General features: G+C 37.5%; 1 protein-coding gene across 3 annotated transcripts in view; it reads left to right on the top strand.

The window, feature by feature from the left end:
* Window positions 1-2,575: 2,575 nt before the first annotated feature.
* Window positions 2,576-15,323, top strand: part of LOC135207851 (glycoprotein 3-alpha-L-fucosyltransferase A-like) — a 102,969-nt gene continuing 90,221 nt past the window's right edge. For 2 of the 3 annotated variants that reach the window (XM_064239711.1, XM_064239712.1), the window contains exon 1: window positions 2,576-3,075. The gene's annotated coding sequence lies outside the window, so the exon portion shown is untranslated. Of the gene's footprint in view, window positions 3,076-11,457; window positions 11,822-15,323 lie in introns of those variants that run through there. The other variant, XM_064239713.1, reaches the window with a different exon arrangement.

Genomic DNA, 15,323 nt, shown 5'->3' on the forward strand with positions numbered 1-15,323 from the left:
CTGACCTGACCTACCTGGATTGGGACGTCCTCAAGGTGACCTCACTTTCTGGACTGGGAAAGAGGGTATATATTTTGAGTTTGGGGGCAACTGATGACACTGATTCATTCATTACGGGACGGGAATATAGGTTCCCAAACACCCTTTTCACGCCCCCTAACCCAACCAATCCCTAACCCCACTATACCACTACCTCCATCAACCTCACCCCCCAATCCCCCATCTTTCAAACCCACAAAAAAAAAAAAAAAAAAAAAAAAAAAAGCCAGTGTAGCTCCATGTTGGACTCAATTAGAGGAAATCTCTCTTTGACTCTAAATGCCCTTTCTGCTGGTCGTTTCCGATAATACCCTTCCTCTCTCTCTCTCTCTCTCTCTCTCTCTCTCTCTCTCTCTATAGTCTATATATATACACACACATTTATATTCCCCATACTTCTTATATCTTTTTCCATCAGCCTGGATCTCTCTCTCTCTCTCTCTCTCTCTCTCTCTCTCTCTCTCTCTCTTCTCTCCAGGGGTGATATATAGCCTTCAGGAGCATTGTCTGAAGTAGCACTTGTAGTAAAAAAAAAAAAAAAAAATCGTGGAAATTCATGTCAGCTGTTAAATAGGACTTATTTGGTCCAAGTACACGGCCCAACTCTTGTTCCAGGAGTATGGAACACTCGCGTTCCCAGGGGTAGTATGGAAACTACTCTCTTCCGGAGTAATGGAAAACTACTCCGTTCCAGGGAGTATGGAACTACTCCTCGTTCCAGGGAAGTATGGAACTACTCTTGTTCCAGGAGTATGGAACTACTCTTGTTCCAGGAGTATGGAACTACTCTCGTTCCAGGAGTATGGAACTACTCTCGTTCCAGGAGTATGGAACTACTCTCGTTCCAGGAGAAGAAAATAAACTCTCCGTTCCAGGAGAATGGAAAAACTACTCTTTCGTTTCCAGGAGGAATGGAACACTATCGTTCCAGGAGTTGGAATCTCTCGTTCCGCAGGAGAGGAACCCGTATGGAACTACTCCGTTCAGGAGTATGGAACTACTCTCGTTCCAGGAGTATGGAACTACTCTCGTTCCAGGAGTATGGAACTACTCTCGTTCCAGGAGTATGGAACTACTCTCGTTCCAGGAGAATGGAACTACTCTCGTTCCAGGAGTATGGAACTACTCTTGTTCCAGGAGTATGGTACTACTCATCCGTCCAGTTAATGGGAACACTTCCTTGGTACAGGAGTAGGTACATCATGTTCCGGTACATGGAACAACTTCTTCTGCAGATACATGGTCCAAATCTTGTTTCCCAGGTGTGATACAACCCTCAGTCGAGGGTTGGATTTTTTGGTCTAGGTACCAGTTATGGTCCAACGTTTGGTCCAAGTACACGGCCCAACTCTTGTTCCATCGTACACGGTCCACCTCTTGTTCCAGGTACACACACGGTCCAACTTTCGATCCAGGGATAGGGATAGTATATACATGGTCCAATTTCCGGTTCAGGTACACACGCTTCATCCTTTGATTCAGGTATACAGGGTCCAACTTCTTGTTCAGGTATACACGATCATCATCACGGTCCAACAACTTCCGGGCCAGGTATACACACACACACACACATACACAGTCCTGGTCACGGTCCAGCAAAAAGACCTCCCTCGCCTAGCGGTCGGGTAGTATACACGTTCGTCCATCCCATATATATATACGCAGGATGACGTAGGTAGGTACGGGACGTGACGTCTGTGGGAATATGACAAGACCACAACAAGATCCTCCTGTCGAAAGCAGATGCACCACAAGCAGAGGTCTGCTTTTAAATAAGCAGCGGTAGTAACGCGAGGGGGAAAAAAAGCGGTAGCGGGGAAATAGGAGCAGAAGCAGTAGCAGAGTTCGAGTTTGAGAAGGGGGTGGGGTGTCAAAAGCAGATGCACCGCCAGCAGAGGTCTGCTTTTAAATAAGCAGTTGTAGTAACGGGAGATAAAGGGAAAAAAAAGCTGTAGGAGGGAAATAGGAGCAGAAGCAGTAGCCGAGTTCGAGTTTGAGGGGTGGGGGGGGGGGGTGGGGGGGGGGGGTTCCGGGGTGAGGTTGAGGGAGGGGGGGGGGGCGGAAATCTGACTCGAAGTGCAGCAGCAGCAGCAGCAGCAGCGGCAGCGGCAGCATGGCGATGGAAGTGCCGTTCTAGGGGGACGTCGTCGTCAGGGCCGTCCCTTGTTGGGAGGGGACGGCAGGGAAGGGGAGGAGGTGAGGGGTTAGTGTCGGGTGGTGGGGAGGGAGGGAGGGAGGGAGGGGAGGAAGGCAGGCAGGCAGTCGCACCGCAGAATCAGATGGTGGTGGTGGTGGTGGTCGGTCGGTGAATGTTTCGTCAGTCAGTGTGCTCTCGACGCCCCTAAGGAGAGCAGCCTGCCGTCGTCGCGTCTCTCCATCCCCCTTAGTCCTACCCGGCCGCCGAGTCGCCCATATCGGCGCCGTTGTCGCCAGTCGAGAGCGAAAATCCTCCTCTACCCTTCCTTCCTTCCTCGGTCCCCTACACCTCTTCCTTCATTCCTTCCACGACCCCTGCAGGAGGAAGCCGGCCCCCCCTCCCCCCCCCCTTTTTATTTTTTTTTTTCCCCTCCATCCTCCGTCGCTACTGGTGCCGCGTCCACCGCGCATGCCTGAAGAAGAAGAAGGAGGACCCCAACGCCGCCTGCGGTAGGAGCAGCAGCAATTCCTGTAGGATCTAGGAAACCAATTCCTCCTCCTCCCCTCCCCCTCCTGCTCCCCCTCCGTCGCGAGAAGAGAGAAAGAGACACAGACGCACATTCAAAATCAAACGTTGTCCCATGAAGTGAGGAGCTTCGGAATCTATTTAAAACCTCCCCAAAACAAACAAAAAAACTCGTTCCGAGAGTGTGTGTGTATACGAGTGTTTGCGAGTTTTCCCTCAGGATCCGAAGAAGGATTAAAACACAGAAGGAAGGAGGGAGTTCCGCCAGCTTGCTCTCTCTCCTTTTTTTTTTTTTTTTTCATGGAAGGACCCTGCAAGGAAGATGTCCGCCTCTAAGTGCAAGCAACTTTCAGGGACAACTCGACAATTAAATGGTGCGTATTAAGAGCAACGGTGTCCCGGCCTTTCAATGGCTGCTGACATAATCCGGTTTTTAAAATGGCTTCTGATTAGTATTCATAATCTGGTCTTTAAATGGCTGCTGAATATTATTCATAATACGGTTTTTAAATGGCTTCCGATTATTATTCATAACCTGGTCTTTAAATGGCTGCTGAATATTATTCATAATACGGTTTTTAAATGGCTGCTGATTATTATTCATAATCTGGTCTTTAAATGGCTACTGACGTAATTCGGTTTTTAAATGGCTGCTGATTATTATTCATAATTCGGTTTTCGATAGCTGATTATTATTCATAATCTGGTCTTTAAATGGCTACTGACATAATTCGGTTTTTAAATGGCTGCTGATTAGTATTCATAATCTGGTTTTTAAATAGCTGCTGATTATCTGGTTTTTAATTGTCTGCTGATCATTATTCATAATCCGGTTTTTAAATAGATGTTGATGATTATTCATAATGTGGTCTTTAAATGGCTACTGACATAATTTGGTTTTTAAATGGCTGCTGATTTTCATTCATAATCCGGGTTTTAAATGGTTGCTGATTATTATTCATATTCCGGTTTTAAATGGCTGTTAATTAGCATTCATAAAATCCGGTTTTCAACTATAGACAGTCGATTTTTAAATTGCTGCTGATTATTTTTTTTTTACTAAAAATAACCTTTTAGATGGTTATATATATCATTTTCACAATCTAGGTTTTTAAATGGTTGCTGATTATCATCATTATCGACAGTCTGGTTTTAAAATCATGAATCATTATCCACAATCTGGTTCTAAATGGTCGCTGATTATCATAATTATAAACAGTCGGGTTTTTAAAATGTATCATTATCCACAATCTGGTTTTAAATGGTTGCTGATTATCCTCATTATCGAAAATCTGGTTTTTGAATTATGTATCATTATCCACAATCTGGTTTTAAATGGTTGGTAATTATTATTACTATATCAACAATCCGGTTTTTAAATTACGTATCAATATCCACAATCTGGTCGCTGATTACGATTATCGTTAACAATCCGGTTTTTAGAAGGTCAATAACATCATTCACAATCTGTCATGTTATTACTTCCGGTCCTTGTTTTTCCACGTTTACAGACAAGTGTTTCCATAGACAAGCGTGCCACGACTAAATCTAAAAGGACAAAAATGGCGAGTATGATATTTCCCTTATAAACAAGTGTCTCCATTTGTTTATAGGACGTGCTCATACTTATTCATAGACAAGTGTTCCCATTGGTTGGCTGTTGGTTATCAAGTGCTCCTCACTTTTTTGAAGTTATAAGCCAACAACAAAGGCAAACAAGACATCCTCGTCATTTGATTGGCCTCCTTGTTTTTGACGTTACTGGGGAGTGCTCTGTTCTGGTAAGCAAGTGTTCTTATGCCATTTAAGTTGCTAAAGATGTACTTAGGTCACTCCAATTGTTTAGCCAGTTTTGGTGATCAAGTGCTCATATGCCAATCTAGTTGCTAAAAAGTGTTTTGGGTCACTGAACTTACTTAAACAGTTTTGGAAATCCAGTGTTCATTTGGCAATCGAGTTACTAAGATATTCTTAATTCACTAAGTTGCCATGCCAGTTTTGGTAATCAAGTGCTCTAATGCCAATCAAGTTGCTAAAAGTTATTCTTAATTCACTAAGTTGCTATGCCAGTTTTGGTAATCAAGTGCTCTAATGCCAATCAAGTTGCTAAAAGATATTCTTAATTCACTAAGTTGCTATGCCAGTTTTGGTAATCAGGTCATCATATGCCAATCAAGTTGTTAAAAAAAAAAAGCTGACATCTAATATCAGATTTGATAAGCAAGTGCCCATATGCCAACCAAATTGCTAAATGGTGTTTCTTGGACTCAGAAGTTGCTTTACCAGTAATGACATTGGGACAAAAAAGACATCTTAGTAAATATCTCCTGCAGCATCTTGATAATTACGTCCTGTGATGACGCAGGGACAAATGTTATATCTTCATATATCCTCTGCTGTCCGAATTACAGTGATTGATGTACGTAAAACATTTATTATAACCGAACCTTTTCTGTAGTAATCCCCCTGCTGGTCGAGTATTGATTCGTGTCAAATGGAGAGAGAGAGAAAGAGAGAGATCCTTTTTCTGGTCCCCTTTTTGTCTTTATTTGTCTATCAATTTCATATTTTCGTCTGTTATATCGGGACGTAAGATGTGTAATGTATTCCTTGTAATTCATATTATGATAGACAGAATGTGTAGTTATATACATTGCACAGTACGCACCCTACGCTCAAAAATAACAGACAAAAATGAGAAATTAATAGACGAATAAAGACAAACTGCTCTCTCTCTCTCTCTCTCTCTCTCTCTCTTCTCTCTCTCCTCTCTCTCTCTCTCTCTATATATATATATATATATATATATATATATATATATATATATATATATATATATATATATATATATATATATATATATATATTATATATATTATATATAATGTGTGTTTGTGTGTGTGTGTAGTTTATCACCAAAGCAGGGTGCAGAGTTTATGACTGTTATGTTGCGCGTGTGTATGTATGAACGTATACATACCTACACACATACATGTACCTAACACAACATAAAATAACGTAAACTCTACTTCCTGCCTTGTGTGATTAGCCACACAACAACGGAAGGGATATATTACATAACACCCTTAGTCTGTGCAATATCTCTGCAACGATCAGGTGCAAGCAAAAGCTCTAGTTCCGGATTGCAATCGCGTGCGCACGCACCCGCGCGCCTTGTGTAGGTTTAATGTGGCCTTTCAGTGAATTAATGTAATTAGAATAATTTTGTATATTTATTTTCTAGCAATTTCTTGACGCTATTCTTTGGTTGTGGCAATTCTGTTGTTTGAAGGGATATTGACTTTTATTTTATTTTTTTTTCTTATTTTTACTGTCAAATCTTATTGTTCTAAAACACTGCAGTATATATGGGTAGTAATGTGTCTATTTTTCTTTTCTGACTGGTATAATTAGCAAAACATTATTATTATTATTATTATTATTCAGAAGATGAATCCTATTCATTAATTCAGAAGATACACCACATTCATATGCCTTGCTTCTAAGAGTGACTCACTTTCATGGGCAACAATGAGGCGTGATTCAAGCTATTTGTCATCCAAGATGACTGACCGAGAAATCTATTTTTAAAAAAAGTGACTTCTCAATGTTTGAATGTTTGTCGAGTTTCCATGGATATAGGAAATGATTGCTGCAGAGTTTTTTGTTTCTTTGCAAAATCAATAAATACAAAATCATTTATTATCTCTCGGTGCCGTGAAGCGTTCCTTTAGAATGATTATTTAGTGTCTGTAGACACGCGAAAGAATTGGTAATTTAACATGTTGCAGATCTGGTTGCAAATTGACAAATAAAAAGATTAACACAATACACAGTTTTTAGTATATTCGTAATATACTTTCATAATAGGTCTTTTATAGTAAAAGATTATTAATAATAATAATACTGCCAAAAAACTATTATCAGAGAAATCTTTATGCTAAATGGATAATTAAGACGAAAGTGTTTAACAGGGCTTATGCCAGCATATCCCATTACGCCTTGACAGTGAAATAGCAGACCTTTATCCATTTTCTTGTATATTTATATATATGTATATATATATTTAAATTTGTTTTTATTTGTTTACCATTTTATTGACTTTTTTTATTTATCCATCTATCTATCTATCTATCTACTCTATCTATCTATCTATCTATCTATCTATATATGGTATAGGATATATATATACTATTATATATATATATATATTCACAAATTAAGAACTTATAGCCATTCCTTCCATGTACCTTAATAGGGTCAACTTGTTATAGATATTAATAACAACTAAGGTCACGTACCTAGGTCTTAATTTCTCTCAGTAGTAGATGCCTCTGTGACATTGACCTCAAACTTGGCGAAGGTCATTCAGAGGTCATCGATTTCGTGTCCCGAGGATTCGTCGCCTGGTCTCTCTTGGCTCGTTGTGCTATTTCCTTATTCGATCTGCCTTAAATGATAAGCAAAATTTGCTTATCTGTGAATGACATTTTTATAAAAGATTAGTATTTAAAAAAAAAAATTATATATATTTCAGGTATTTCCAAAGTTCCAATCGACGACAGCTCGAACGAACCGGTCTTCCTGGATTTTTTCCAGTCCATAGGTGGGATCTCCGAAAGGAGAATTTGAACTTGTTTAAATTCAATCTGTCAATATTGCTTGAAGGGTCATTTCTTTTTATATTCTAATCAACTAAAAACAAATATCAGAGTATAATTCGCCATCTGAGGTGATGGTGAATAATTTACTGAAAACCAAACATAGAGTATAATTCACCATCACCTCACATGTGAATTATACTCTTATATTTGTTTTTTTAGTTGATTTGAGTTTTTAAAAATATACCTTTCCAGAAACATTGATATTGAATTTAGATAAGTTGAAATTCCCTTTTTTGGAGATCCCACTTATAGACTGGAAAATCCAGGAAGACCTGCTGATCCTGTTTGAAAGATCATCTGCTTTTGAATGACCACACACTATTGAACAAACATCAGATAAGGATGCTATACTTTTGTGTCCATTTGTATGTTAGTTTGTCATCATGTAAGAGGGATTACGTGAAATGCTACGAATAGAATTTGACGAAAAATTTATCAAAGCTGGGCCTAGTGTTTATCCACCACTGACTAAATTTGAAGAGAGGGAGGAATGCAACTCTTTGCATATTAAATTATGCACTGCTAAATGCGTTCCTTTAGATTAATTTCTTTAGAGACATAAATTTGGGTGGACCCTTGGGTTAAAAGAATGAAGTAACATTCTTCTGTTCTTGTTCATCTGTGCTTGACGAAGAGCAACGAACAGAAGAACAGGTAATTCCCTGTTTTAACTGGCTAATCTGTAACATTAAAAATTTGCAGCAGGCAGACAGACAGACAGGTAATTCCCAGTTCTAACTGGCTGGTAAGAAATTTTCCACCGACAGTGAATTCCCGGTCCTAACTGGTTAATATATCTAATGGATAGACAGGAAATTCCCTGTCTTAACTGGATGATTTGTTTAGCACAGAACTTGCAACAGCCAGACAATTAATTCCCTGTCCTTACTGCTTGACATGTCTGGTAGAGAATTGTACACAGGGAGACAGAATTGGCGACCAAGAATTGTGTAAATATTTTATTTTTGCCTTCGCATGAAATCAAAAATATTACTTTTAAATGTTATAACCCAAAACTATATGCACGAATTCTCAAGAAACTTTGACCAAAGGTGGTCCTCGTTAGTGTCGACGTATATTCGGATTTTGGGGATGACCCGGTTCCACGAGAAGGATCTTCTCATCCGGAGTCACTGAAGCTTGGCCGAGGTAGGCAGTCTTGAACGCACGCAGTTTATCCCAGTGAAATATTCTACCAAGGTTGATTAGAAACCTCATTAGCGCTGGTGCTTTTTACCAACACCTGTTCAAACACCTGCGAGACATTATGAACTTGGAAAAGATCACTTGAGGGAAGATGCTTTTTTTGGGAGGTTTTGGGCGATGTCCCACGTGTCCTAGTACTGGCTTAACGAGGATAATTGACAGCTTTGGTTGTTTGTAAATTATGTTTCTGAATTTACTGACTTGTTTCCACTTTTTCTTTAACGTTTTCATGCGTTATTCTTCATTCTTAAAGCTCTACATTACCCAGAGAGTGTTAGTGTATTTATTAACAATGTAACTGCATTGACCATATTCGTCACTTAAAACAATAAAAAAAATTCAATTTTCTTTGTTTATTTATAAACATAAACACGACAAATAAATTGACAGCAGCTTTTTGTTACAAACACAAAATTCTGTTAAGGGTTCTTCAGTCACAAAATTCCTTGCGTATACTGTATCTATTAACATAAACACAAGAACTACATTGACACCATTTTTAGTTTGTTACTGACACAAAATCCTGTTAAAAATTCGTCAGTAATAATATTCCTTTTCCAAAGTGTATGACTTAAACACGAGAACTACATTGGCAGCATTTTTAGTTTGTTACTAATAGGAAATAACTGAAGAATTCGTCAGTCATTTGTAAACATAAGAACAATTAAATTAACCTTTATTCCCAGACACACAAATCCTTCACACCGAGATAGTTTTTTATTTTTATTTATTTATTTATTTTTTTTTTACCAAAACGGAATCTCCATTGAATCACAAACTTTCGTCACCTACCGCATCAAATGGCGGAATTTTTTCGACCCGCGTCGTACCAATTTCACTCGGCGAAAATAGAGCCGCCCGCATGCGCCCAGCGAGCTGCTTTTTTTTTTTTTTATGATGGATAGGCCGAGGTAGTTAGTAGTGACGTCACGCGGGGCAGATATATACATACCACTTGATTCCAACAACGGGCGAAGAGTTAAAAGGGACGAACGAATACTGAGTCTTTTGAAAAGATTCCTTTACCCTTGGAGAGAGTATCGAATCAAGCTCGCAAATGCTTTTTGCTGACGTTTTATTTTCACGTTTTCGCTTTAAATCTGTTTTGGCTTTTTGTTTTTTGTGTTTTTTTTACAGTTTTATTTTTACCTTTTTTGCTTTAATTCTGTCATAGTTTTTTTTTTTTACCAGTTTTAGACATTGATTTTTTTTTTAACTGAAATGATGTTTCTGTTTTTCTCTTTAAATCTATTTGTTTTTTATTTGTTTGTGTCTGTTTTCTTTTACCATTTCTAGGCTGTAGGTTTTTTTCTTTTTGAACTAAAATGATGGGAAGAAAAACTTTGTTTTCCTCTTTAACTCTGTTTGTTTTTAGTTTGTTTGTGTCTTTTTACCAGTTTTAGGCAACAATTTCTTTTTTCGTTTTTGAAACTGAAATAATGGAAAATAGTTCGAGACAACGAGGAAATTTCTTATTTATTTAAAAAATAAACACTTCGCTTTGTTTTTTAGTTTGTTTGGGTCTTTTACCAGTTTTAGACAACAATTTTTTTTTTCGTTTGGAACTGAATAATGGAAAAAAAACGAGGAAATTTCTTATTTATTTAAAAAATAAAACTTCGCTTTGTATGTGTGTGTGTGTGTGAGAGAGAGAGAGAGAGAGAGTGTGTTGTGTTTTTTAATCCATGATACCTTCTTTTGCGTGAAAATCATATTAGATGAGGGGTCAGTGAACACTTTATACTTTTTGAGATTATAATTCGTTTAACATTCTACCCAGGTCGATTTCAACATGAGGACAATGAACTTTATTATTATTATTATTATTATTATTATTATTTTATTATTAGATTATTATTATTTTATTATTATTATTATTATTATTATTAGAATAAGAAGAAGAAGAAGAAGAAGAAGAAGAAAGAAAGAGAAGAAGAAGAGAAGAAGAAGAATAAGAAGAAGAAGAATAAAAGAAGAAGAAGAAGAAGAGGGAGAAGAAGAAGAAGGGAAAGAAGAAGGAGAAAGAGAAGGAGAAGGAGAAGAAGAGAAGGAAAGAGAAGGAGAAGGAGAAGGAGGAAAGAGAAGAAGAGGCGAGAGGACGAAGGAGAGAAGAAGCAGAAGGAGGAGGAGGAGGAGAAGGAGGAGGAGGAGGAGGAGGAGGAGGAGGAGGAGGAGAGAGGAAGGAAAAGAGGAGAGGAGGAGGAAAGGAGGAGAAGGAGAGAGAAGAGAGAGGAGGAGGAGAAAGAAGGATGGAGGAGGAGAAGGAAGAAGGAAGGGAAGAAGAAGAAGAAGGAAGAAGAAGGAGAAGGAAGAAGAGAAGAGAAGGAGGAAAGGAGAAGGAGAAGGAGAGAGGAGGAGAAGGAGAAGAAGAAGAAGGAGGAGAGAAGGAGGAGGGGAGGAGGAGGAGGAGGAGGAGGAGGAGAAGGAGGAGGAAGGAAGAATAAGGAGGAGGAGGAGGAGGAGGAAAGGTAGGACGGGAGGAAAGAAGCGATCGCCCTTATTGATAATAAATAGATTAAAATGTCTTAAAATACAAGACGAGTATAATGCATTGCATCCGCTCGCAAGACATCCTTTTAAAAACGTTTCATTAAAAAACTATGTCTAAGTTATATGCAAGCAGAATTCGACCCCGAAACATACCCAGGGCCAAACTCACTCGATAACAGTGTGTTTTCCCACAAAAATTCAACAGTTTAGAAAGAAACAAAAAACACACACACACACACACACGTATCATTACCGATATTCACTTCGAGTTCCAGTAGAAGTAGTAAGCGACCCCGAGAGGCAACAATGTTGGTAAAAAAAAAAAAAAAAAAAAAAACAAAAAAACACTCACGCCATTTGTATATACGAAACACCTTCGTATAAATACATCAGTACGTAACACGTCACTCATACGCGCATTTGCGCAGAGGAGTAACTCTCTCAGGTGTTACTCGACAAAGTGCTGTTTTGCGGAACGTACCGGTTCCACGTGCACATACGTGCTTCGTGTCTGTGTGTGTATGTGTGTGTGTGTGTGTGTGTGTGTGTGTGTGTGTATGTGACCGGGACAAGGCCTGGATTACAGTCGTGGGCAGCGATAGTCACGGGAAGGTGGGTTCCAGCTGACCAAGTCATCCGCTTTTGAACTTCGAACTTGAACCTTCATAAAAAAAAAAAAAAAAAAATGGAACAAGGTGGTGTGCCCCCTGGTTATCTCGCAAGCTTGCTGGCATAAGGCCCGCTGGATCCGATAAGAAAGGTGAAAGATTTAGCGGTTTGGTGTCATTATTCTTAAAAGTGCAGGTTAGGCGTGTTGCCTTTCAACTTTGATAATATTTACGTTCGACGAATTATGGCCGATCATATTTTTTATTAGTATTGTGCATCATTTATCCCGTTTTGTGATAAACTTCTGTGTACGTACATGCATACACATACGCACGCAACAGAAACGCACACGTGTATGTATTATGTTTTATATATCTGATAAAAGGATCCCATAAAAACGCCAAAATATAGAAAGTAAGTATATTATATTTCAGAGACTGCTGTTTCTCTCTGCCTGAAGAGAGAGACAGCAGTCTCTGAAATATAGTATACTTACTTTCTATATTTTGGCGTTTTTATGGGATCCTTTTATTAGATGGAATTCTGCTGTAACAGAAAATTTCTACCAATCGTCTTATGTATATGTATATATACACACGAATGCAGTTGCATATATACATACGTAATCAATCTTATAGCCCAAGCTCGGAGCATGACCACGGTGCCAACTTATTAATAATATTCTTCGCGAAGAATTCCACTGTTTAATTGTGTCGCCCACAGAAGTCACGTCCATTGTCTGAATGAGGTGTCTCATTACCGTTGTGTTTTGGCGTTCCGAAGAAAACGGGAAATTCGTGCAGTGTTTGTCCGTGACTTTTCATAATAAATCACTGATAATGACAAGATGGAAGAATTACGACTGTTCTACTATGCTACCCTAACCAAAGTTAGGTACTGTGTGCGTGCATATTATAATATATATATATGTATAACTGAATCACGAAAGTTAGGAACGTGATAAATCCATAAATAAAGATAAATGCCACCAAGGAAAAATAAACGGAGGAGGTCTGCAAGATCTTTCGACTTTAAAAGTCCTTTACTGAGCAGATACTGACATAAATACGTATCTGCTCAGTAAAGGACTTTTAAAGTCAAAAGATCTTGCAGACCTCCTTCGTTTATTTTTCCTTCGTAGCATTTATCTTTATTTATATAATATATATATATATATATATATATATATATATATATATATATATAATATATATATTAGATATATATATATATATATATATATATTATATATATATATATATATATATATATATATTATATATATATATCATATATATATATATATATATATATACATTATATATGTATGTATATGTATGTATATGTATATGTATATGTATATATATATATATATATAGTATATTATATATATATATATATATATATATATATATATATATATATACCATATATGTAGCACTGTATGTTCTCCGCCAAGTGTCTTTTATCTTTCACAGCACTTGTTACCAATAACAGCCGTTAACGAGACAGCAAATGAGGACAAACGGCCAAATAGATCTGCACGAACGGAACTGCCTTCACAAACCTGTTAACCGGAGGAACGACCCATTCACTGGTTAAATATACTATCTGTAGGTAAATGTAAATTAGATGACGGTCCTGAAATCTACCAGACTTTGAGTAGGCTCACACTATAGCTACTGTGACACGTAGGCTTACATATGCGCTGACCATACTCTGTAACATAGCTGGTATGTTATTTATCTGTTAATTGTTTGTTACTGTAACGTAACTAATCTTGTTTTATTTGTCCGTTAAGTTGTTTGTTACTGTAACGTAACTAATGTTTATTTGTTTGTCTGCTAATTGTGTTTCCGAATATATTTGTTATTGGTAATATTGTCTGATTGAGCATTTGTTTCTGCTTGTAGGGTTGAAGGTTTTTTGTCCACTTGTGCAATTGCAATAAAATGAAAAGAAAGAAATGCTGCTGTGAGTTTGTATCTTCCTTGGATTGCTATATATATTGTGTATTATATATATATATATATATATATATATATATATATAATATACATACATACATACATACATGTATATATATATATATATATATATATATATATATATATATATATATATATATATATATCAGAAACTTTTGGAAATAACTGGGTGAAATTATATCCCGTTATTTTTAAGTGCTTATTGCTCGTGAGTGTCTAATAGCCTTCGGGGCTATTTCAGGCTATTTATATACTAATGTGTTTTTCATTTTGGCCCTTAATGGCTATCACACTTTTTCTGTAAAGTGAGAGAGAGTCGCTGATGACCTATGAATTCTATACAGAGAAATACTTAGTTATATTTAGTTTTATTTTATGACTCGAGTCGTGTATACATTAACGTTAATACAATTTGATTACTTGCAGTTTATTGATTCCGTTTAAACTAACAGAAATGCACTCAAATTCATTTGAATTTATTTATACCCGGAAAGAGGTTAGTTACCATCTTCATATTGGCATTTGGAGAGGAAATGGCTTCTTACATTAAATGGCTTTGATACTTGATTGGCAAATGCAGTAGAGACACGGACACCAGACAGGTATTGCAGAATGGTTCGTGTTGCCTAGAGTTTAAAAAAACATTAACTGATTTATGTTCTGCTTTCACTGAGAACTCTGGAAAGAGGTTAGTTACCCTCCTCATCCAAGCACATGGATGAGAAATATCGTGTTATTCTCTATGGTTCTGGTACTTTATTAGTAAGTGCTGTACAAGCCAAGGGGACTAAACTGATTTATGTAAAACGTTTTCCTGAGAACTCTGGAAAGAGGTTAGTAACCATACTCATCCAGGTACATGGATTAGAAATGTCTCGTTTTTCTCCATATCTTTGGCGCTTTATTGGTTAGAGCTGTACCGTCAGCGAGACCAAATAGTCGTAACAAAATGTCCTCCTTAGAAAAACATTTTTTTTAATTATATTTTACCACACTTATTCCTGAACGGCCAAATGTTGTTTTGACAGAATCACCCATGACACAAACTCCCATCCCGCATTTTCCTTGTTAGTGGAACCACTCCGTGGGACGGATTGGTCACGTCCTCCTTATTAAAACTGAATCATTTTGATCTTATTTTTCATTTATTTAAATTTTTTTCGTTAAATATCGTTTGATGATGAAATTGGTAAGGGAGCTCCTTTAGACCATGGGGGATGCCGTGACGTCACTCATTATTATTATTTATTATTATTATTATTATTATTATTATTATTATTATTATTCCACGTTCCATTAGGCTGACTTGCGTGAGAAAGTTTTCTATTCAGTTCCGGTTAAGCCTTCTGTTGTCGAGAGAGAGAGAGAGAGAGAGAGAGAGAGAGAGAGAGAGAGAGAGAGAGAGAGAGAGCGAGCGCCTTTTTCTGGTCCCCTTTTTCTGAACGGTTAATGTATTCTAACGGATTAGCGCCACGTATATTTTTTTTCTTCCTTTGAATGGACTAATGGACAGTTATAAATCACTCTCTCTCTCTCTCTCCTCTCTCTCTCTCTCTCTCTCTCTCTCTCTCTCTCTTAAGCTTCAAATATATGGGGATACAGTCCACAATGATGTAAAATCCTTGTGTAGTTTTATGAAATATATATTTCTTGTACCACAACAAA

The sequence above is a fragment of the Macrobrachium nipponense genome, chromosome 34, assembly GCF_015104395.2.
Source record: "Macrobrachium nipponense isolate FS-2020 chromosome 34, ASM1510439v2, whole genome shotgun sequence".
In the NCBI taxonomy this organism is placed as follows: Eukaryota; Metazoa; Arthropoda; class Malacostraca; order Decapoda; family Palaemonidae; genus Macrobrachium; species Macrobrachium nipponense.